The sequence below is a fragment of the Drosophila eugracilis genome, unplaced genomic scaffold, assembly GCF_018153835.1.
Source record: "Drosophila eugracilis isolate 14026-0451.02 unplaced genomic scaffold, ASM1815383v1 contig_1317, whole genome shotgun sequence".
NCBI classification, from domain to species: domain Eukaryota; kingdom Metazoa; phylum Arthropoda; class Insecta; order Diptera; family Drosophilidae; genus Drosophila; species Drosophila eugracilis.
The window spans coordinates 372,254-389,654 of record NW_024572115.1 but is presented as its reverse complement, the minus strand read 5'-3'; the positions used below and the strand labels follow the sequence as shown (position 1 = coordinate 389,654).

Genomic DNA, 17,401 nt, shown 5'->3' with positions numbered 1-17,401 from the left:
TAGAATGCTGGCAAAGGAGGAGAATGCAGAGATGCATGACTGACATGCCATGCCAAAATCCCACAAATAAAAGCTGGAATTATGAGCAACACACAGGGAGAGAGATCCATCCACGACCAATACGACACCCCTGCATCCCGTACACCCCCCCTCTTGCAACTCACACCCGCACTCGCAGTCGATTCCAATTTATTTATGCGCAAACATTGTTGCCACACACTAAGTGACGGCCGAGAGGCACTGAGGGAAATAGTCTGGGAAGTGCTAAGATTAACAAATATTCTATTAGAAGATCTTAAAATTTGAGTATCTCTAAATTCAGGATTATATAGACAATTTTATGGGAAATATTTCATATTTTCCTGGAATATATCTCAAGTTTAATGGAACTTTAAGATTAGTTGCCAAAGTAAAGTTGAAATATTTGCTTTTGTGATGAAATTTTTCACAAATATGAAAGTTTTTCCATATTTTCATTCCATTTTCTTTTATAAGTTCTTGAAATTTTCATAAATTTCCTATAAATTTCCCAACTTTAGGTAAGTTTTTCTCAGAGTGTTGGCCAGGCACGCATGTAAAACATTTGGCGTTGGCATGCCAGGTCCCAGTTTCAGTTTCGGTTCCAGTTCCAGATCCCAATGTGTACAAGCAGTGGCCCACCAACCCCTTCCTTAACTCCAGTACCTAGTCCTACTCCTCTACCTCCTTCTTCTACTCCTCTACCTCCTACTCCTCCTCCTCCTCCTTCTCCTACACTACCCCCTCCTTCTTCTTCTTGCCACTAAATTGTTGCCCTTTCTCCACGAAATGCCATAAAACAGCATTAAAGCTATTAACAGTCAAAGGAGAAATGAGCCAGCCGGGAAGAAAACGAACGAAGAAGAAGGAAGGAAGGAAGGCCAACAAGAAGAAGAAGAAGCAAAAATAGCTAGTGACGAGAGCCACCCTTAGACCCCCCCAACCAACCCCCTCCCCATTTTTGTTTTAGGGAGAAAAAAACATAAATCAATCAGAGAGGGAGGGCAGGGCCGCCCTTTATGAGTGGCCCAGCGTGTGTCCAAGATAATCCTAGAAACAGACTGACAAAACAGGAATATATATAAGATATATATACTATATATATATACCATATATACCATATATATACATATACAAATTCAAGTAAGTAGAAGCACATGTAAGCCCAGCTCAAGGCCAAGTGGGCGGCGGGCAAAGGGCACGGGCTATTAACGTTCCGAAACATAATAAAACCATATCAAATATCGACTTAAGATGCCATGCTTAGACTATATACACATATATGTTTATATTTTTGTTTGTTTGTCTGTCTGTGGATTATATTGAGACGTCAAAGTCATTATTTACTGTACAAGCAGCAGATATTAATAACTTCAAAGCTATAAAAAAACAAGAAAAACAACTCATAAAAATTAATACCAAATAGATTTTGTTGATGGGAATATAAAATAGAAACCAAAAAAAGGGAGTAAGGCTGTAAAAGATCTCTTTAGGTTATTATTTTTAAATGAAATTTCTTAAATATTTATTTTTAAATATATTTTTTTTACCAAACAAATCAAAAATAACAACTAATTAAAGTCGAAAAACCTGTAAAAAAAAACCATTCAGCCGCTTAGCTAGGACTCACACCAAAAACTCTTTCATTGCAACGCCTCTCTCTCTCTCTCCCCCTCTCACTCTGCCTTCTCCAAAAAAGTAGGCGTGGCAGTAGCCCACAAAATCCAAATGAATTTCCCCCCTTTCTCTTGGCTGAATTTTTATTCCTGTTTTTCTATGCTTTTGTTTTTGGCCCTCACTCTGATTGATATATCAAATTGATAGCCATCCGCTGCTATATAGCTATATAGTCTTGTTGTTGTTGTTGTTATCGCTATTGTTGTTGTTGTAGGCATATAGGAATACCCAATTTCCATTGCCGCGTAGATATTTCTATTTTAACTCCCCCCCGGAAAACGCTATCTCTCTTTTATGCCCATCTCTTTTCCACTTAACAAAGCTACGAAATGTTTGTGCCTGCGTTTTTGCCTTTTTTTTTTGGGTTTTCACCTTTTTTTTTGGCTTTTTTTTTAGCTTTATGTTTGGCTTGGAGATGAGCATGTGGTGAGATTTTGGATAGTCAAGAGGTGATTGTTAGCTTGAAACTTTAGCTATTTGAAGTTAGCTTGTAAGTTATGGCAGAACAATTATTAGAGTCTGGCTTTTATTAGTGTGGCTAAAAGTATGCAATGTAAACTCAAATATTTTCTTCTGAGAACTTTTTGTTTACAATTTTTTTTTTTTTAATCACTTTCAGAGACTTTTAAGAGATATTTTAAATTGCTTTTGATTTCTTAGAGATCCCAAATCAAGTCAAAAATATTCTCTAAAATATATCTTATTTCAAATATATTTTTAAATGATTTTTAGAAGCTTTTAAAGGGGATTTTGGAAATATTTTTTATTTCTTGCAGATCCTAAATCGAGTTGGAAATATTTTTTAAAATATTTCTTATTTAATATATATATTTTTAATCATTTTTAGAGACTTTTAAAGGGAATTTAAAAATATTTTTAATTTCTTATAGATCCCAAGTCAAGTTAAAAATATTCTTTAAAATATTTCTTACTTAAAATATATTTTTAAATCACTTTTACAGACTCTTAAAGGGGATTTTACAAATATTTTTTATTTCTTGAAGATCCTAAATCAAGTTGGAAATATTTCTTATATAAAAATATAAAGTAAATCACTTTTGAAGTCTTTTAAGAGAGATTTTTGAAAGCACTTTTGATTTTTAAGAGATCTTCCAAAGAAGTTTAAAATATACTATAAAATATTTATGATATATATTATGATCTATGCACCAACTTCCTTTCATCTTTAGCTTTATACTCCTTGATTTTTCGCTGTTTTTTTCAAAGTTGGCTATATCTTTTTGGCCTTTTTTTTACAACGCTTTTTGCTTTGGCCGATTGCATTTCACATGCAAATTCTAACGAGTTGTTTGTGGTCTTGTCGAGGCGTTGCCAACAAAAGTAACAACAATTGCGATGCAAAAACCAATGATAACACAAGGCAACAACATCAACAACAACAACAACAACAACAATGACAACAATTTGCCGTTTATTTGCTGCATTTTTGCAACATTTTGATTTTGCCTGATTGAGTTGGTTTTGAGAGAGAGATAGAGCCCGCCCAAAAAACAAAAATCCAAAAAAAACAAAAATCGAAAAAAAAAGAAAAAACAAAAAGCGTTAAAAGGATAACGGGAAATGGAAACAATCGCATATTGATATGCATTTTTCAATTAAGATTTTTGCATGGATTCATAAAATGGAAAATGCAATGACTGGGCGGCTTCTTTAAAAATTTATTTTAGGAAAATATAAGTACTGGTTAAGATTTCCGCTTTTACCCTTTCTTTCTGAACTAATTTTCTTGCTATTCTTTTTTTTTTTCTTAAATTTCTGTAAGAACCAAGTTAGAGTCAAGGAAATAAAATGGTTTTCCTTCACTGACATCTTTATGGGATCCGATCGATCTGGCCAGTGAAAACAACAATTCTTCCTCCTCAGCAAAGGCAGGCAAACCTAACCCCCCGCCTTACCCAACCCAAACCCAACCCAAACCCAACTCCAACCACTTGCCTAATGCAATTTTCGAATGCAAAAGCCATAAAAATATCTATTTTAATCGAACACTTTGTAGAACTCTTTTACCAGTCAGCTATTTTCTCTATTTTTTTTTTTTTTTTGTATATTTGCCAGGTGAGAGAGGTTGGAATGGGGAGGCAGGGTGGTGACAGGCAGGGGCAAAAGCAATTTAAAGTCTGCTGAATCTTGGGTTCATCCTCTTCCTGTACGTTTTGGTAAAGGCAGTTAGAGTAGCAGCAACAGCAACAGCAGCACCAGCTGCAGACCAGGCCCAGAATGTATCTTATAGATACATTCCACCTCCTCTTTACCCTACTCCCATCATCCCACTTTACTCTGCATTTGAATGCCTCAGCTGCCTGCTGGCAATTCGATTTCATGCTGCAATTTAATTTGCTTCACTCTGGCCACGGCGGCATCGATTTGAAAAGCAAAAGTAACTCACAAGGCAAGGAGTTGCTTTCTCGCCTTACGCTCTGGGGTACAAAACTGGGTTTCACTCCCACAACTGCCACGCCCATGTGCCACCTAAGGGGAGCAGGGCAGGATATGGGCAACAGGTTCCACAAACAGGCGGGACTCATTAGGCGGCGATCGAGTCGAGCTAGGAAAGAACTCATGAGTGAGTACCCGGCAGTCGGTTGGTTTGTCATTAACACATTTTGTGCATGTTGTGCATCATTAGAGGAGCTATGGCGATGTGATGTGATGTGATGGGTTGGGAGGTGAGGTGGGTGGGTGGTTGGTTGATTGGTTGGTTGGTTGGTTGGTGGATGGTGGTTGATGGGTTCTGGATACCGAAGCTGATGATGATGATGATGGTGATGCCAATGGAGAGGCCGATGAAAGGACCAATACACCGCCAGAAATGACACTGAGCCGTTGGCTAAACTCAGACACAGTAGGAAAAAGGTTGGAAACTAACGAAATTTTTGTTTTAAAAAAAGAAACTATAACAAATTTTTGGTTTAAGGAGCTACAAAAACTGTTTTTAAGACTTTTAAAATGTCTTAATTTTAATTTTTTCCTATTTTTTATTATTTTCTTTATGCCTTCTTTAAAAATACTTTCTAAGACTTTTAACACATTTTCTAGCTAGTTTTGGGGTTCTTCTCGTAAGTTAAGCTCAGAAATCTATGCACGATCTTTTCTACATCTTTCTAAGCCATCTTCTAACTTTAACCTTTCTAATTAACCCAACCTTTTCTCTCCCTGTACTCAGCTCACATGTTTCGTTATTTCAACAATGCTCCTGACACGTGGCGTCTGCAGTTGGCCCACACACACACACACACATACCCATACCCATACCCATTTTGCGTTCCCTCTTCTTCCTCATTCTACCAACTGAAAATTATTCATTGATGTCAATGCCAAAGAGGAGATTTTCCTTGCCACTTTCCGCTACCCCTTCACCCCTCATCGCCCCCCTTTTCTGGCCCTGTGTTGTTGCCTTGAGCTCGCTTGGCTGCTGTGTTGCTGCTTCTGCTTTTCAGTTCCTGCCTTTGCTGCTGCCGCTGCTGCTGCTGCTGCTTGGCATGCATATGAAAATTGGCCAATTTGGCGCAGCGTTTGGCTTCGCTTTGTAGCTGTTGTTGTTGTTGCTGTTGTTGCTGTTGTTGTTGTTATGTGAGTGTGTGTGATTGTATTATGTGTGTGTGCGTGTGTACCGCTATACCATTTCAACCCCTCCTCCTCCTCATCCTCTCTAGCCAACAAACCTAGCTCCTGTATCATCAAGCACAGAGAAAAAATGAGATTAAATTTTTATTTTATTTCTTTCTAAAGAGGAGGAAGCTGTTTATGAAGATTTTTTATTTTTAAAAATATATGACAAAATCTATTTTATTATAAACAAATTTTTAAGATTTTTTAATCAAGAAAATGTTTATATTTTTCATATATAAGCCTTATAAGCCTTTCTTAGTTACAGAATGCAGTCCTTAAGATTTTACAGTCATTCCCTAATCATCCAGCAGTTCATACATCTCTCTATCCGCCTTTCTATCTAGCTCCCTCTATCCTTTCTATCTATCTCCATCTCTTATCTTTTTCCATATATAACTATCTATCTTTCTACCTATCTAACTCCCTTATAAAAATCTTAATTATTAACCTCCCAAAAAAAAACTTATTAATAATTTTTCCTTCTGTGTGCAATTTTCAGCCGCTCGCCATTTTGGCTTTTGTTTCCTTTTTGGTGGCGTCCTCCACGTAATGACTTTAATTAACATACATACACGAAACTTTTCGAGGGCGGCGGTGGCGGCGGCGGTACAGAGGGGGGGCGTGACAGGAGCCAGAGAAAGAGGTTGGCAAAGTGAGGTTGGTGAGGGTGAAGAGAAAGAGGAGAATTCCACTCAAGTGGAAGCTTTTTTGGCCAGAGAACCGAGAGCAGCTGCCGTAGCAAAAACACCCAAAATGTGGGCCACAACTTGGTGGCCAATTGCAGCTGCAACAACAAATTCATGAACAGCAGCAGCAGCAGCAGCAGCTGCAGAAGTGCCAGCAACTACAACAACAACAACAGCTCTTTGGCCAACAACAACAAACGCTTAATGAAAGGGAAATGCATTCGGCCAGCTGTTTTTCTTTCCCCTCAAGTGGGGAACTACTACTCGACCAATATGTATTGGTCAATATTTGACCAAATGAGTGTGAAAATTGGAAAGTCGAAATTGGTAAAAAAAAAATATTTGGAAATTAAATTAATACTTTGATATGGAGATTTTTGAGGTTTAAAGGGGAGGAAAGGGATGTTAATGTTTTTGAAAAAACCGAAAAATCTTTTAAGTTACTTCTTAGAAAGTATCAAAGAAGCTGGGAATAGCTGGCTTCACCTTTAAGACACCTTATATCGAGCTAGCACTAGGATTTTGGGTTTGGTGACCCCGATCCTTTACAATTATCAAGTGCAAAATGGTAAGCAACACCTTAATATTAGTTTTTACAACTTGATTTTTATTATTTTAAATGATTTTTGTATTGAAAGTAAATAATGAAAGCCTTTAACTTTCAAATACGATTTGGTGACCCCGATCTTTAGAAATTATGAAGTAAAAAGTAATAAAGACCTAAATATCAGTTTTTATAACTTCATAATCAATATTTCCCATAAGTTTAGTAATAAAAGTAATTAAACTGTTCTTGGGCTTATCAAATGGTATTTGGTGACCCCAATCTGTTAAAACTATCAAGTGCAAAGTAATAACAAAGACCTAAATGTAAGTTTTTATTAGTTCACAATCATTGTATCCTATAAGTTTTCTATTAAAAGTAGTTAAATCCTTGGTTTGGTAACCCCGATACGTTATAAATATCAAGCGATAGTTGGTCAGCCAGACCTTAAATTCGGTAATTCCCAATAAGTTTTCCATAAAAACAAAATAATAATCAAATCAATGAATTATTATTCCTTTTCCAATGAAATTTGGTGACCCCAAATCTAAGATTTTCCTACTTTCCCTTGAAATACAAAATCCCCCATACCTCCCTTAGCAAAATGAACCCCGGGCCTCTTAAATCTTGTTAATTTGCAATTGAGTATAGCGTATAGAGTGACATCGAAGCGTGTGACCGACCGTTACAAAAGGTCACTTGGGTTCAGAGGGAACCTTTAGTTCAACACCCGATAATCGCTTCGATATGTCTTCCTGACCCCACTCTCCCTGACCCACCTGTAATTCATACAACTCATCGAATATTTGATTTCCGGGCTCCTTCATCAAGTCGACTCCCCAGTGCCCACTTGCCCCCATGAACTCTGAACCGTAACTCCATTTCCACCATTTTCCACCCTCCCCTCCCCCTCCTCTCAGGCAAATCTAACCAAATGCCAACACAAATTTTGTTTGCCTTTTGTATTAGGTTGACAAAAATCAACAGCCAAACGGGGAAAAACAGGAGCCAAAAGATGAGCAGGAAAATTCTGTTAGGTGGAGAAGGGGAGACGGAGGAAAATCCGGTAGGAGGGGGGGTTGTGGCAGATTGTTGAAGAGATTTATGTTGGCACTACGCCCACACAGCAATAGCTAGAGAGAGAAAGAGAGGGATGGGTGCACCGAGCTGTTTGTCTTTCGCAAATGTTGGGCAATATTTTGCGGTAAAAGGTGAATTTATTAGCACTAGGAGGGGGGTGGGAGGTTAGAAGGGAAAAGCGAGCGAGCGAGCGGGTTCATTTACAGTTTGCCAAGGAAAACCTCGTACTTTTCGGCACAACAAATTTCAATCTAACTAGAAAGGAAACTATATACTCTATCAATAAGTCTTCGAGGGGAAAACTATGACTAACTAAAAACAAGAGACTAAAGTTTAAGATTTCTCCTCTTTGTTTATCAATTAAAAAGCAACCTTAAATCTCATGATTTTCCTCAAGATTTCCCTGTCTAAGAAATGTGCTGCTTATAGCCCAATTCTGTGGCAATTTAAAACACATTTTCCCGGCCTTAAGATCTTGACAAATCATAAACAAAACGCTCGACGGACGACGGCCAGCTGCAGATACGTTTTGTATCTTTTTTTTTTCTTTTTTTGGGAGGAAAAGTCATGGAAAACCTCTTACCCCCGGCAAATCACAATAAAAAGCCACACAGATGAGAAGATGCATATCAGAAATATTGAGCTGAAGATGCTGATGAAGAGACAGTGAAACGGGAATGGGCAGGGGGGATTATTTTTGGGGGCAACACAGAGAGATACGCATCTTTCGGATTGTTGTTGCTCCTCAAATTTTCCGCCCCCCATCTCTTTCTCTATTTGTGTGCGTTAAGCCGATTTCTGGGTTGACTTCTATGTTGCCACATAAAACACAATAAAAGTGATATAAAAAAAAAGAGAGAAGAAGAATCTGGGGTGATGACATGGAGAGGGGTGGGGAAAATATAAAGAAACTTTCATGTCAACGCTATCATTTTCCGAAATTCCAATAAGTTTGGTAACAGCGAATTGGAAGAACAAAAAAAAAAGTAAAGGTTCTGTTTTTTGGATAAAAAGATTTCCCCCGAAAATATCCCATACCACTCTTACCGAAATTTTTTCAAGAATTTTTCCAGTTTTTCTTCTTCTCCTGTTGCCAAACTTTTGTTTTTTGGATTCTGTAAATACAAACAAGAAAACGGGGGGAAAAAAAATATTAGTACAGAGTTGAAATTTAATTAGCATGCGTATACTTTTCAAGCTGAGTTTAGGGGGAGGGAGGTGAGAGGAAAGGAAAACTCCATCAATGATGGAAATGCTCACTGGGAATCAGTCGAAAGTCCAGTCAGCCAGTCAGCCAGCCATCCAGCATTGTACATCAAATGTGACTTACAATGTCAGACCAAATGAAATTTTCCCCCTGGTTTTCCTTTTTCATCATTTCAAAGTCAAATGTTGGATAAATAAAACACAGTTTTCTGTAGTTTTTCCCTCTTTCCGTTTTTTTTTTTCGTATTTTTTGTGTAGCTTTTCCTCAGAATTCATAATTGAATGTTTCTCTCAACTTTGTGGGGATGATATGGGATTTGCAATTGAATTAAATTCTGATGCCGTTTGTCTATGGAACTTTCCGGCTTTTCGGCTGGCTTCTCTCGCTATCTCTTTCTCTCGATTGGCCTCGGATTTCTGGGATTCTCGTTTCTCGTTTTCTGATTGAGATTTCTTTTGGCAGTAAACAAGGATAATTGTGGCCAGTTTGGAGCCAAAAACAGTTTGAGATACTTTTCTAGCAGTCGTCAGCTGTGGTTTTTTTTTTTCTTTACCTAAGGTTTAATTTCTGTGGGAAAGTCAGGTCAAGATTGAATGCAGGACTAAGATCTGTATTAGTTTTGAGTTTTATGGAAGGTAACCTTAAGTATTTCTAAACATACTTTTCCTACTTTTAGGTAACTAACTTTTCCCTATTTTCAAAACTAAATTCTCTATCAGGAAACCCCCAAAGCTCTACATCAACGCAATTGCCATCACTGCAGCCTGGCAAATGCTTTCTAATAAAAATATTTCCCTAAGCCGCTTCAACCTATATAAAAAAAAAAGAGCCAAAAAGAATGGAAAACCCAAATGGTCACAAAAGTCCAACTGCCAAGAGTCAAACCCCACAAATGTCATTGCAAAAATGTTTTAATTGAGCCAAGAATGAAAGCCAAGAATGGACTCCAAAAAAGGGAGAGAGGCATGAGGAAGAGGTAGAGAAAAGAGCAAGTGAAAGTGAAAGCATTTCCTTTACACAAATACAAATAAAATAGAATTTCAAACCGCAGGCAAACGTGCGTTATTCATTTTTGAATTTATAACACAATTGGGAGGAATGCGAATGTCGCCGTGGAAAATGGTGAAGAAGCAGAAGCAGGGGCAGGGGCAGGAAAATGGTTCTGAAGGAGTGAAAATGCGCAGCAAGAATAACTGCTCTTGCCTTTTGCCATTTTTTATTTTTCCCTTTTTTTCTGTTACTTTTTTTCCTCCTTTTTTTTTGTACTTTTTTTTTTTTTATTTCTTGCCATGAACATAAAAATAGGAATAAATAAGGATATGTGTGTGTGTGTTGAGGTTAGGGCAAAGGGAAGTCAAAGGAAATCGTGTCGCGGCAAATGTGACAGACTCTCACTCCCACTTTTCATCCAGAATTTTCCACACACACACGCACACACACCCACAAATGACTTGAGTTCTCGCGGTAAATTGACAAAAATGTAAAAAGAAAGCAGGCAGAAGGAATAAGCTCCTAAGAACTTGAACGTAACCTGGCGTAACCTGTGCAAATGATGATAATAATGATCATGATGATGAGCCACGGAATGTCGACAGTTGTTGAGTTTTTCCTTAGCTTTACAAAGCTTTCTTTAAAGTCAAAGGTTTTTCCGCAGTCATTTTTTATGTTTAAAGAAGGAAATTTGCCTTATAAATTGAAGAAAAACATAAAGGTTATCGAAGTAAGCTAATTATTAGTAACCCTAGCCCTAACCCTAACCCTCCTTATTTCCCTTTTGTTTTTCTTTGCGATTTGCATCCTTTTCCCTTTCTTCAACTACCCCCTAATCAATGGCCAATTGTTAATCAATGATCTGTGCTGGAAATTAATCGTCAAAGAAACCGCCACCGAAGTCCTACATGTCTCATTTGATTCTCCTTTTATTACATTTTATTTTCTATGTACTTTTTTTTTTTTTTGGGTTTTGAATGTCGGAAGACCCGCAGCTGAGCTTCCAGAGAGCAACCCTTTTTTTTTTTTTTTTTTTTGGGCCACTGTGAGTCATGTTCTTCTTCTTCTTCTTCTTCTTTTTCCACGGGGGTAAGGGGTTTATGTTTACCCACAGATAAACAAACTTGCAGCCAAGGCAAAGAATTTTGATATATGTAGTACCACCGTCAAAGCTATTACCATATACAGTAGAGGTGGCAAAAATAGTTACACTTTAAACCAGGGGTGCTTGCTCAACGCCTATGCTCTAAGTGCTAATTTGTTTTTTTGTAAATAATCGTTGCATCTGAACTGGCTTGCCTATACGTTTTGAGTGCTCGCTGAGCTTTACACTAGCAATTTTTCCCCTTTCCCCTTTCCACATCTTTCCGTCGCCAACTGTAATGTAATTTGTTTTTGTTTCTTCCTCGATCATCCTCAAACTCCTTGCTATTACAGTAACAATTTTTCGTTTCTCTCTATCCGCCTCATTCCGTAATATACATACAGTTCCTCGATCATCCTCGAACTCCTTACTATTACACTAACAATTTCTCGTTTTCTCCTTTCCGCCTCATTCTGTCACCAACTACAATGTAATTTGTTTTTGTTTCTTCCTGAATCATCCTCAAACCTCTTGCTATTCCACTGACAATTTTTCATTGTCCTCTTTCCGTCTCATTCCATTGCTAACTGTAATGTAATTTGTTTTTGTTTTTCTCTCGATCATCCTAGAACTCCTTGCTATTACACTAGCAATTTTTCGGTGTTCTCTTTCCGCCTTATTCCATTGCTAACTGTAATGTAATTTTTTTTTGTTTCTTTCTCGTTGATCCTCGAACACTTACACTGGCCTTCAATCCTTATACTTTCTTTTTGCACTTTAAAGTTTATTCCGCAGTGGACTATTTGGTGAGTCTGTAAAACGAGTGATGATTTGCTTAGCAATAAGAAGTGTTTCTTTTTCTCTCAGTGCACCGTTGCAAACCAACACAGAAGTGGCACTAAATATGTTCAAGCTTTCTTGTATTTGTCTTAGCAAATGCTTTGCCGTGAGACGAATTTCTGAAGCTCTGCCTAAAAAGTAGATAGAAAACCCTTTTTAAAACTCAACTTTAAAAACAACTTGAACTTTTGCTCCTACTAACTTGCGTGTTACTGTAGATAGGGTGTACTTATAAAAGTACCCACCCCTCCTACTTTTTTCCACTACAATCAACCAAAGACCAAGACGACGACCTTGTAGGGGAAATAATAAAATGAAAAAAAAAAATGTGAATATATATTGAGCACACACACACACACACATACACCCTTACTCTTACACCCATGAGTGTGCAAATATGTGTGAAATTTATTTGCCACAGCTCCCCCTCGCTTGCCTTCCCTAGAGGGTTGTTAAGGTTGGTTGTGATGTTGAGTTTTCTGTTCCGCCCGTATCCGTGGCATATATCGTATATATATCACCGATACAACCCTTTCCCAGGGGTAGCCCTTAAACAATACCCCCCTCTACACCCTCCTTAAACCCTTTCCTTTTGCTTGTTTAAAAATCACTTGATTGCACAAATGCTCATTGAGCTAATTTTATTTCGTGTACGGGGAGGAATATAAAAAAAAAAACAACAAGAAAACCCCCCCGAAAAGGCGATGGCAACTTGAGCCACGCTTTACATTTCATAGGATTCCGATTTCCATATGGCCAAAATGAGAAAGAGAGAGGGGGAGGTGGGTAAAGAAGGTAACGAAGCCCTACTACCAAACTTAACTAAATTATTAGCCGGCCACCTTTGACCACTCAAAAACAGAAAGAAAAAAAAAACAAAGTGAAATGCTCAGCAATGTGGAAAAATGTGTTGTCCTTAAAAAAACAAAAGGTTGTCGTTTAGGGGAGTTTTGGGGGAGGAGAACGATGAGAAGGAGCAGAAGGAGGAGAAGCAGCAGTACACAGGCAAGGTAAGTTGATCAAATTACCAGAGAAAACCCGAATTGCTACTCCGACTTTGATGCACTTGAGCCGTGTCAGAAGTAGTCACAAAGTAAGTAAAGTATTGTCCCTTTTCTGCCCGCCTTTGTTGTTGACCTTTCCTGGGGGTCACTTTAATTAATTACACGAAATGAGTTTTTGTTTATGGGCGGGGGAGGAGGAAGGTGGCCAAATTACATGGCTGGAGAGGAGGAGAAAACAGTGTAATGGCTAGCCTAAAGATGGCTTGTCAAGGTGAGTTTGTTACATATCTTTAAGTGGGTTTCCATCTAGAAACAGTTTGTAATGGCTAAAATTTAACAAGAACTTATCTTTTTTAGGCTTACAGTTTATTTTAAAAACAATTTTAATAACTTAAATACCAGAAAAGCCCCCAGCTGACTCTTTCTTTCATTCCCAAAAACCAAAAATATTTCAATCTAGTTTAGTTGATTGGCCAAAAACTTATCTAAAGAAGGGAGGCGGCAGGGAGGTAGGTAGGTGCAAACCCTTGCTGAGATTGACTCAACAAGCTAGTAGTTCGCACTTGAAATTAGTTTCCGAGTGCGTGACAAAGTTTTCCATCTCAAGATCCATCTATCTGCCTTTTGCAATTTCCCTTAGCCCGTCTCGCCTTTGAACTTTCATTACAAAAAGAAAAACTCCAAAAAGCCAAACACACAAAAAATTCTCTCTCTCTCTCTCTCTTGCAACTTCTTTGGCCAGGGCCATGTTTGGCAATTAAATCATTTTGACCATAAATCGAATTTCCCAACACTAGTGTGTGTGTGTGTGTGTGTGTGTGTGTTAGCCTCAGTGTTAATCCAATTAACTTGGCTTGCATCAAACACATTCCTTTCCACCTATAGAACGAAGGCAGAGACGAAAGAAGAGAGCGAAAATAAATAAAGAAATGAAAACAGTTTCAAAGAAAACTCAAACTTCAAGTTTTATAGTTCCCCTCCGTTCCCTCCTTTCATTTCCCCAAACTTGGCTTGGGAAAACTTTTCGCAGGCATTTCATTGGAATAACTCCCCTCCACCTCTCCCACCCCCCTCTATCACTCTCCTCCATCAGTTTTGGCAAAAGGTGGGCCGCCTCCCGCCGCCCCCTCCCATCAAGCCAGAAAAGCTTGTCCTGACAAATGTTTTCATTGATTTTTACGAGCAGTGAACGTATAAAATAAATTCACTTTTTTTTCCCTCTGTCTTCTGTCTTTTCTCTTCTTTATTTATTTATTTATTTTTCTGTTTTTTTTCTTCTTTTTCTATTTTTATGTTTTGCAAACCAAAAAAAAAAAAAAATGTATAAAAATCAGGACTTTGGTGTAAGCTGAGCCGGAAAAAAGAAAAACTTTATACAAAAATCTGTTGTTTACTTTCGTTTGTTTTGCGTGTTTCACGTTTCTGTTATTGTGCCACACACCAGGGCGAGTGTGTGTGGGTGTGTGTATTGTTTAAAGGGCGGGGAGGGAGGGCGTTGTGGAGAGTGTCAGTTTTACGATTACCATGCGGGCCCACGTTGGGCGCCATTAACGTTCCCTCGTTCCCACCTTTCATGCTGTTGCTCCTCCCTCCCGTGCGTGTCCTGCCTGGTTGATGGTGTCGTAAACGCATCATAAACATCTGTTACTGCTTACTGGTTCTCTGGCAAAGGGTAAACCCACTCTCCTACTACCCACTACTACCTTCAAGACCAACTGCATCATCATCAAAAATTATACTTCATATTTGACTTTTCATTTTATTTTTTTTCCGAAATACTCATATATACGCCCAAAGGGCGGCCACCCAAAATAATGGTCACTGATCTTTATCAACAGGTGTAGGGGTTAAGAGTGTTCCTGTGTGTGTGGAGAGTAAACCTAAAGGGTTAAGTATAATAATAAAAGATATATGACTGTTGGTTTTCAGTATCATAAGCTAAGTGGTTGTCATTTTTAATCCTTTATACTTTTATAGATACTTTTATTTTTGGTCTTATCAAGTCATCATTTTTGATATTAATTTGATGTTTTTTAAGAGCCTATAAGTTGGTGGTTTTTTAAAGGGTTAAACTTATAAAGAGACTTCGGATATCTTGAAGGGATACTTTTTATGGAAGATGCTATAAGATTTATTATACCAAAATATGATAGATAGATAGTCTAGAAAGCTAAGAATCTTTGAATAATGCTCTACTAGTGTTAGCTAATGCAGAGACTTTAGATATCTTTAACTTAACATGTATTTTACTACAAAATGACATAAATATAGATCATAATACCTCATAGGAATCAGCTTATAGTCTTAACATACTTAGGATATCTTAAACTTAAGATACTATAAGATATATTTTCTTACACAATGACATAAAGATAATGCATAAGCCTGAGGAACTTTGAATAATACCCCATTGGTATTAGCTAAGAGTCTTAACATGCTTGGGACATCCTTATCTTAAGATACTTTTAGATATATTTTCTTTCAAAATAACATACAGATCATTTATAAACCTAACAATCTTTAAGTAATCCTACATTTAGCCAACCTTCTCACTCTTATTGGCCCATAAATTGTTGGTATTTTGAATTATTATTATTATTATTAGCTAAGAAACATACTAAAAATACTGAAGATACCATATGGTATATTTTATCAAAATATGATAGTTCATAGACCTAAGAGTCTTTGGTTAATACTACATTTATCCAACCTTTTTCACTTTAATTGGCTTAGAAGAGCCCATAATTTGTTGGTATTTTATTAACTTAGTTTGTATAAACTAAAACTAAAACTTTGGTAAACATACCAAATTATACTAAAGATACTATATATATACTATAGTATACTAAAATATAATGCTTCACAGACCTCAGAATCTTTGACTTCTTCCACATTACCACCAACCCTCTTTTTAACGTTAAATTTTGTTTTATAAAAATAACTTAAAGGAACTTAAATAACCCCCAAATAACCTTAAATATCCCCAAAAATAATCATAAAAAACTAACAAAAATTTAATAGGAAAGATAAAACTTTAAAGAATGTATTACATTTCGATTAAAATTTCCCAATCATTTTCTTAAGCTTTCCCCTCATAATTACCATCCTGAAAACTCTTTCCTTTTAAGAAATCAATAAAATTAAAAATTGTTTTGATTGCTGCGCCACCAATTGAGAAGACTAAAAAAAAACCAAAGATAAGCTTAGTTTTAGAAATATGAATTATCTGCATTTCCTTACCACTGTGCCTCATGTGGCTGCCTGCCCCGCACACGCTTTAGTATGTTTATCTTGTCTGTGGCAAAGGTTTGATTAGCCATAAAAAGAAGAAAAACTCACATTTCAGTCTGGCTGTCGTTGTCGTACTTGTTTCTATGATTGTATTTTCACATTTTATGGTCTGTCCCCTCCTACATTTAACAACCATCCTCCCGCCTCCTATATTTTATACCCCCCTCTCACCCTTTTTTTATTTGTATTTTACGAGCTTTCGAATTTGAAAGTCGTAAAAATGCATTTCAACAGCGGACAGACAGTGAGTCGTCGTCGTGGGCTCTATATGCTGAAAGGGCATTAACTTATTATTATTAATAATACTAGGGCACACACACTCACAGACTCACACTTAAGTGCTTGAACTTTAAACCCTTTGGCTATGCAAAGACTGCAAAAGGAGAGGGGGGGATTGCAAATAAAGTTTACCGCCCGACTTGGCTTTGGAGTTGCCGAGCAGAGTTGGAGTTGCAGTTCATTCCAACTCGAGTCGAGCCCAATAAAATGTAATTAATTTGCAAAACTTTTCCCACACACACAGAGAGAGACCAGCCAAAAGCCAATAAAGCAAGACCAAGATGCTGGCCAAGGGAGGGGGCCACGGATTTGCATGCCAGAGATGAGCCCAAAAAAAAGGGGATAAAAAAGTTAAGAAAAAAGAAGCAGCAGCAGCAGCAGCAGCAAACAAAAAGCCAGCAAGGAACAGAAGCCAACAGCTGCTCGACATAAACTTATAAAAGCTGGCAAAACTCTCTAACCAAAAGGGGGGAGGCCAAAACCCCCCACCCCCCTGACCAAGCTCCTAGCATTGCTGCTGCATTAAAAAGTTAATAAAAGTGGAGCATGCCACAAGTCGTGCCGCAATTTGCGGCAGCTGCAGCTGCGTTCCAGCAAAAGGATATGGATATGAATATAAGTATTCCTAGTGCCAAGTCCCTGCCTTCCCTCCCCCCAGAATGTGTGTGTTGAAAGGAAGAGGAGAAGGAGGAGGTTAGCAAGCGGAACTTGTTGCTCTTCAGGTGGCATAAGCTGCGACTTTTGCACTTGCTCGCTGATGCTGCTGCCACTGCTGCTGCCTCCACCAAAAGTGGCAAACAATTAAAATGCTCAACATCCTGCAACGACGACGCCAGCATCGAAGTGTAGTCAAGAAGGTTTTTGTGTTGCAAGAAAAATAAAGAAAGAAAAAAACCCCCCCAAACAAATGGCTTTCAATACAAAAGGAAATTAAATCAAAAGTGAAATGGTTTGGAAAATGTGAAAAGGAAAATACTTAAAAATCTTTAAGAAAATATCTTAAAAGTTAACTTAACTTGCCAAGCATCTCAGATTCATTACTTTACAACTTGCAACTTAATTTTTCCTAGT

At 37.7% G+C, this 17,401-nt stretch overlaps 1 protein-coding gene across 2 annotated transcripts in view; it reads right to left on the bottom strand.

Moving 5' to 3' along the window:
• LOC108103559 (hornerin) overlaps positions 1 to 17,401 on the bottom strand; it is a 109,918-nt gene that overhangs the window by 15,992 nt on the left and 76,525 nt on the right. For both annotated transcript variants that reach the window (XR_005993928.1, XM_041819331.1), the window contains exon 4: positions 8,683 to 8,750. The gene's annotated coding sequence lies outside the window, so the exon portion shown is untranslated. The remainder of the gene's footprint in view (positions 1 to 8,682; positions 8,751 to 17,401) is intronic.